This window comes from Fulmarus glacialis, unplaced genomic scaffold (genome assembly GCF_000690835.1).
Source record: "Fulmarus glacialis isolate BGI_N327 unplaced genomic scaffold, ASM69083v1 scaffold1275, whole genome shotgun sequence".
NCBI lineage: Eukaryota > Metazoa > Chordata > Aves > Procellariiformes > Procellariidae > Fulmarus > Fulmarus glacialis.
This window is the reverse complement of record NW_009212135.1, coordinates 64,289-72,324: the sequence shown is the minus strand read 5'-3', so window position 1 is coordinate 72,324 and position 8,036 is coordinate 64,289.

Below are 8,036 nucleotides of genomic sequence, written 5' to 3'. Positions count from 1 at the left end.
AAAACCTTTGCAAGATTTAATAACTAGAGAAAGAAGAGTTTTGGGGGAAAAGATATGCCTCCAGCCTATAATTTTGCTCTTTTCCTCTTTATAATTTCCTCAAGCTAAAGAGGAAGAATATAATAAAGTACATAATTCTGTAGCTTGAAGAGTATGCTCAGGAGTTCTGTCCCATCAATAAGCAGTGTATTTCCTGACAGTATATATCAAGTAAGTTTTGAAAATGTAGTAATTGGAGTCAGATAAGCCAATCAAATGAGAAATGTGCTGAAACACTGTCCAAAATCTGGAATAAACTGCCATAAACTGACCGCTTGCTGCCTTTTACCTTGCTCAGTGTTTGCTCTCACCCGTCACAACATTCCCTCTGAAGGCTGTTACTGAATATCATTCCCTGAAGATTAGACGGCCTCTCACTGGGAGCCCACCTTTCTTAGCCATTATTTGCCTATTTGTTCTTGTGTTTACCTTTGATGTACTCTTGACAGCAATCAGAGCTAGGCCCAAATGTTGATGGGCTGAATGGGACGAGCTCTTTTGATCTTCCCACGCACGCTTAGCAATTCCCGCCAGATAAGGACATTGATGGTCGCACCAGGATGGATGTGAAGCATCTCACCCTGTGCCTCAGCCAGATGTGTGGCTCTGTTACAGTCCCCAGCCACACAGGCAGGATATTCGGGTCATGGTTTTGTGGAGACTTATGACCACAGGAGCAAAAGACCCCTCTTAGTCCTGGCTCTGTTATCTAAGTTAGTGACCATCTATCACCAGCAATCTTTGATCAAAGTGTGCAAAGAGGAGGTTAAATTGAACCAAGGGCTGATAACTGAGAACAGGACTGTGATAAATTCACAAAGAAAAGAACCTAAATACTCAGGCTGAGCATCCAGCTTAAAATCCACACTGACACCTACTGAAATTCTGACAGCAGACAGCCTTTTCCCTTTGCTTGGAGAATGGCATGTGTTCAGAGAGCTCTCAAGGCCAAAATTCACTTCTTCAGATTGGCTAATTTGAATTGGCCCATTAAGTATTCCTGAAACAGTCTTAGATAGTCAATTGTAATCAAATACTCAGGCTGAGCATCCAGCTTAAAATCCACACTGACACCTACTGAAATTCTGACAGCAGACAGCCTTTTCCCTTTGCTTGGAGAATGGCATGTGTTCAGAGAGCTCTCAAGGCCAAAATTCACTTCTTCAGATTGGCTAATTTGAATTGGCCCATTAAGTATTCCTGAAACAGTCTTAGATAGTCAATTGTAATCTAGAAATGTTCTGTAGATAGGGCTCCAGCTCTTGAAATAAACCGCAGTAAAAAGAGAAAATGATAGTCCATAATAGAATCACTCCATTCAACATAATAGAAAATAAAGCATAATCAGTGATTTGAAGAGCGACACACTGTACTAAGCACTACGCATTACTCATTCTCTTCAAATGATCAAAATTGCCAGGATTTTCTCATGTCTAGAGACCAAACAACCCCATAAAGAAACTGCTGAATATCAAGAGGAAAATTTTTCTCTACCAAGAAAAACCCTTTGGCAGCATTAAAGTCTTGCAGTCTGCATCTTAAAGGCTGCAGACAATATTCAAAGGAACAATTTCAGATTTGACGATAGCCACGAGTGAGTCCCATTACACCTCTAAGCAGCTTCCCAGCCTCCGGACCTCACCGAAGGATCATTTCTAGAACATAAGAGAGTGAGGAACATTAAGCTCAAAGTGAGAGTAAATCTACCTGATGTATTGTTAAACTTGTCAAGCCTTCGTGATAAATTACCAGTATCTAACCTAGAGCGCGAGTCACCATTGTCAGAGAACAGCATTTGTTGCACAGTATGGTCTTGCTGCCTCTAGCACAGCGCACACATAAATCTTGTTAGTGAACTAAGCATAACTAATGCTTTGTGTAAGCAGTTGTGTGTATGATTTGAGTATTTAGGAATTCAACCTTCTGAAACAAACTGGCTTTCACGTGTACCAATGGTAGCTACTTAGTCAAGCCAGCAGTCGCTAAGCAGTCTTGTGATGTCAGCTTTTAAGCAGAATTCCCCTTGATGTCATGATGTGACCCCACGTAAGGAAATACAAAAAGAGGTCTCATTATTCCTAAATGCTTCATGCTCCAAGCTCTGAAGGTTTACAATTATTGTGCAGAACAGTCAGATCCTGATGTGTTTACCTGGGAGAAAGCATACAGAGGTCTGGTGTTCCCAAGAAGCTATTTAAAGCTGGGTGTGAAAAAAGCATCAATGCCATCTTCCCTCCTGACAAATCCCCCCCTCCTCCTGAGAGCAAATCAAACATCTAATTGAGAGAGCATCCCAGAGCAACTGGCTCCCTTCAGTGCTGAGCAAGAGCCTATTCTAGCATCAAAGTCACTGTGTATGAGCCAGCTATTGGCATTCCTTCACCACAAGGAACTGTAAGCTGTAAGCAACAGGGGATATAAGAAGGTCTACAGGACCTCTGATATTAGCTGTGAGAATCTGCAGGATTTACTGTCAGAGCTAACTCAGTGCCTGATTTTCCCACTGCATGGATGCTTTCAGGAGCTTAAGCCATCAGCACAGCTCCACGGTTTCTTCCTAGTACAATAAATATTTCTGCAGCACACGTGAAAACTTGCACTGGAGACACTTTACCATGTTGCTAGAGAAATGCTTGAAGGGTTTAAAGGTCCTGCCAAAACTGAGGAGAACAGACAGATTTGCAAGCCAAATACGTATTTCTACCAGAGCTTTTATGTTTACGTTACCAACCACTGAATGTCCACCTAACTGTCTTTTAATCAAATGTGCCTGGCTCATCTTGTCTAACGCACTGCAAAGCAGTCTATCCTTGTCTAAGTCACCGCTACGAATTACCCCCACATCCGAGCATCTCACAGTCTTTAACGCTGAATTGTCACGACACTCCTGTACAGTAGGGAAATGATGTTTTGCAAGCAAGAAGAGGAGGCCCAGAGATGATCTGTGCCAGACTTCCATAAAAATCTAAGTTTACCTATGCAGGTCTGCCAAAGGGCAGGGAGAAGATCTGGAAAGCGAAATTCTGTTAATTCCCTCAGCTAGTCCCCAAACAAGGGACTGTTCTTGCTCCCATCTGGAAAATAAGATGGATTATTTTGTCCTGTTTATGTAAAGTTGCATTTATTTGTTGCGAGGTCAGAAGCTGACAACAAAACAAAGACAAAAAAAACCTAAAGCTGTTCCTCTGCTGGTCTTCCATCCCCCTCGGCACCGTGGAGTCCCCTGCTCTGCCTGCGCTGTGACACCTGACAGGCCCAGAACCCCCCCTTTGCGATTTAGCTCAAGAAGGGGATGTTCGTGTTTTACATCAGATTGTCGAAATTAATCCACGCTTTCTCATCCTTCTAATGCACTACACGGCTCTTCAATCGATACGCTCCTCCCCGGGAGGGAGCAGGTACATGTTCCAAGTTCCGCTTCGCTATGTACCGTTGTGCGGTGAAACCGGAGTCTGTCACCCTCTTGTCATGTTAAGAGAATAATATAATTTAATCTTTCCAGGCAGTTTAAATGAAGCTGCTCTACCCTGAAATAGATACATGGGTGTACAACATGCAAAAGACAGATCCTTCGATAAACATGTTACCCGTGTCTCTATCACACCCGGGGATGTTAAAGATGTCCAGGGTCGTATCCCCCCCAGCACAGAAAGCTGTCACCACATATGAAGGGGACCAAACTACTATTTCTTTGTGCCACCTCTGGAGGGCAAACAGACTGACCTGCAGGTTTCCCTTTCAAATGCCTTTACTTTAGCAGAGGCACGGGCTTCACTGTATAAGACCTCCCTCACGCCGGCCCCATGCACAGGGGTGCCCGTGCCATCGAACACGACTCCCCTCTCACTTCATCACACAGGAGCGATTATTCCCCTCCCCTCCATGCTCTCACACAGACATTTTCCACACTCACACTTCTTCCTGCACATGATAGCAGCCATCCCAAACTCTTGGTATTTGAGTACTTCAGCTCATTTAACCACAGGAGAAATTTTCTGCTCTGCTCTCAACAGACGGTGACTCCTCATCCTAGTCCTGTATGATCATACATTCCCTGCTCCCCCCTCACTGCTTTGCTGTGCTGGGAACTGGGAGCACAGCTTCACCATGGGGGCAAGAATACTCACAGTGTCCAGTCATTTGTACTAGAGAAACAGAAGGCATAACATATTAGTTAACAGGAATTTGCAGTACCAAATAACAGAAAGACTAGATTCATACCTCAGTATATGGCCCTTCACATACATAACATGAGCTGAGCAATCCGCCTTTTGTAACCCTGCACTTGTTCTACAGACTTAATTTCTGCTGTTATAAGCACGCACACCACACCTACCACAGAAAAACCAGCTGGTGTGTGGAGCCCCTGGCGTGGCACGTTCCCCACGCGGAGCAGCGGCTCTGGGTTCCCAGGGGGGAAGCGGGATTTTGCAGATCCAGTGAGCCCTGACCATGTCTTGCAGTGACATATTTGCTGCCTATCTGAGAGCTTTCTAAAGACATTGTTCAAATATCATCAAAAAGCCCTTACACCAATTTCCTTCCACTTCAGCTTACAGCCAGACAACACACTTGTATTCTCCAGAGAAAGAGAGAGAGTTGCAATCACTTTGAAAAACCTTACACATTTTTGAGTTGGAAAGTGTAATCCCTCTTTAAACAACTACTTATTTTCTACTGTTCTAAAAGACTCTTGGCGACAGCACTTAGATTTGGAAACAAACTCCCCCTGTCACCTGAGAGACATAGTTTGTGTATTTGGTTACAAAAGGCCAACAAACGGCGGGCTTTCAATGCCAGAGAGACCCTTGGAGCAATCAGTGGCTTGTAAAAGACTGTTTCTGCCTGGTGCTCAGTGGTTTGGGGCCTTTTATACATTTGTAAGTGATTTTTGCATTTGTGGTCTTGTGGGACAAATAACATTGTTGGAACCAAGCAGCATGACTAAGTATAACACAAACTTCCTTGCAACCCTCTTCTGGCACAGCTGAAAATTCACCTCCAACAAGGCAGCTGTTACAACGAGCTCTCGGGCAGCTCTGAAATGAAGGCCAGGCACAGGCTCAGCTGTAAGACCTGCAGTATGAGAGTAAATAATCTTTGTAGGGATTAAAACAGATTGCTAACTGCAGGAAGCCTCCCGAGGAAGTTTTAGGGACAAGCGACCAGGGCAATTGCCCAGAGCCGTGGTCTAATGTGGCTAAGCCACATTAAGTGCTAGACACTCAGGAGTGGTACCTGCCTTTAACTGCAGCTCAGCATCATTTCAAGCCTACAGGCAACTCCACCTAATCAAGACCTATTCCTTGTTTTCTTCTAATGGAGGTTTCCTGATCATGGGCAGGACAAATCCCCCACGCTTGGTAAGCTGTGGCCCCTGCTAGAGGAACGACACTTGCACTACTTCTCTCCTTTATGGAGTTTATGCAGTTCAAGCCCGTGGCAGACCATTACAGCATTTACTCTGACATCCTGTATATCACCACCTCCTAAAAATCACCTATAATCTTGTATAGAGGCCAAAGCTTGTGTGTGGGAAAGCTCCCCTGCAAGAGCAGCCCCAAGTGTTATAACTCCCGTTCACACCGCTGACATTTGGCAGGCTTGGAAGTGATTCATGAAGTTGGTTGTTGAGAGAGAAGGGTCTGCTGAAGTGGTTTCTGATCTCACTCCTTTGAAGAATGAAAAGTGACAGTAACACTGAATAAACAGCTTAACAAGTGTCTTAAGTTCTGCCCTGCAAAACCCGAGACCTGCAGGTGTAGAGCACGCTGCGCTCTGGGACCCACATTTCCAAACGGACGGCTGCTGTCTGAGGGGTGCAAAAATCTGTACGCACGGCTCTGCCCCATGCAGTGAGTGACAATCGAGAGAGGAAAGAAAAGCAAAGAATGAAAGAATAAGTGCTGCTCTGGAGCTGCCAGTCCTTTGGGGGTTGCAAGAGACTGGAGCAAATGTTTCAGGTGCAAACAGTGCATGGAGATACACAGCCTTAACGGCTGGAGCATGGCCCTGTGGGGTAGGATTACATGATCTGTATAATACTCATGACCATGTTCAAACATGCTTTCTCTGCTCAACCGTCAGAGTCTTTACAAGCAATAGAGCAGGTACCTTGCAAGAATACAGCTTATTGCACAGTGGAAGGGGACTGTAAGCCAGCCTAGCACTCAAGAGATGGTCATGCAGTCAAGGGCAAACGAACTGCAGCAGCTCTGTGCTTCACCATCCATCAGTAGAGCTGCCACAGATACTCAGCTGCAGGCTCTTAGCCTGCCCTGGTCACACAGTGAACTCTGTTAGCTAAACCTCAATAAAAAAGATTCTCAGAAAATACAGCAAAGGCTGTTCCAGTTCCTGAGCACTACGAGGACAATCAGCTCCCGACACAGAAGATGCTCCATGACTTCCTGGTCTTCATTGAATTGTTCCCCACATCCCAAAGCAATCAGTGCAGAACTGGTCAGAAATTTTCAGGCAACACACCATTTCAGCGGAAGATGCTCTTTTGCTGAATCCAAAACATTTTGTCAGAAATGCCCTGTAAACTTCCAACACAATGCAGGGGGTCTGTGGGCACGGATTCCAAGAGGGTTACTGGATGGGAATCCTGCTCTCTTCAGGCTTTGCTAGCAAAGCTGGGCTTCCAGGCTCTGTGTCGGGAAGCTGAGCGTCTGGAAAAGCAGGCAGTGCTGGTGCCGCAGCGGCACACAGGAGCACACAGGAGCTGAGAGTGCTCCAGATGCGACTGTAGTGAGGGAGCGCAGCTGTGGAGCCGCGCGGCACGCAGGCTGCCGCAGCCGGGGGGTCCCTGCTACCATTTCTCTTAGAAACATCATGTGCCAGGAGTTCTGGGGGTTTTTTTCCTCAATCCCAAAATTTCTGGGTTTGAGGCATTTGTAAACTTTTGGCTTAATTTTGTGATAAAATCAACTTTCAGAAAAAGGGGGTGAATGTATCACCACAAAAACATTTCAGAGAATTTGAGATTTTTCACAACAGGACATATGCAAGATTTGCCTTGGACTTTGGAGCGAGCACTGGCGCTGGACTTCTCAAAGGAGAGGGCATTCTGTATTTCAGTCAGTCCTAGCCAGAGGACTCGACCCCAAAAGACTTTGTAGGTACTAAAGAAGTGAGCAAAGTTAATGATGGATAGAGCCACTGAGATATTGATTTTCAGAAGGAAAAATATTTCCAATTCTCTAGTCTCATCCTGCTGACATACAAGAAACTGCATTAATTTCCAATAAAATTAAGAAAAGAATGAGGTGCCTTTTATATGAAAAAGCCTGTAACTACAATAGATACTGACCATGAATATAAATGGGAACATATACAAAATTAGGCCAGGTAAATTAGCTGGTGCTAAAAGCCTAGATATAGCCCGCACATGCCAAATGTTACTCTGGAGAAATCTTGTAATTGCTTTAAGGATAGGCTTAAGATACTGTAAGTAAAAGCCATTCAATAAGCAAGCAGAGTACACAGCAGGCAGCTACCAGGAATATCGTCATGGAGAAAATGCTTCTTTCCATCTCCATCTAGTGGGTCAAACGAGCTATTGCTTTATCCCGCGATGTTTTTATGGCATCGCATGCGGAGATTTACCCTTGTTATGTAACAAGCCTTTCGGTCCCCTAATTCTTTCCCCATGGCTTTCTGCTATTTCTCTAGCTGCATCTCTGTCCCTGTCTCTCTTTTCATAATAAAAGAGTGATTCTCTAAGTTTCTTCACTTTGCTTAATGGTATTCATTGCACATTAGAGCCATTTTACAATGAGATTTACAGCAATGTCACGAATAGAGAAAATTGTTGTAAAATAACCACGGACAACATTATAAAATAGCAATAAAAGCAGCAATAATGCACAGCTGTGTATTTATGTTTGCCACCTGTTCACTTCGCTTTTTTTTTTTTTTTTAAAGCCAACTCTAATCAGATCAACCAGTTCAGCAAAGGAATGATGTGATAATGTTTCACATGAAAGCAAAGG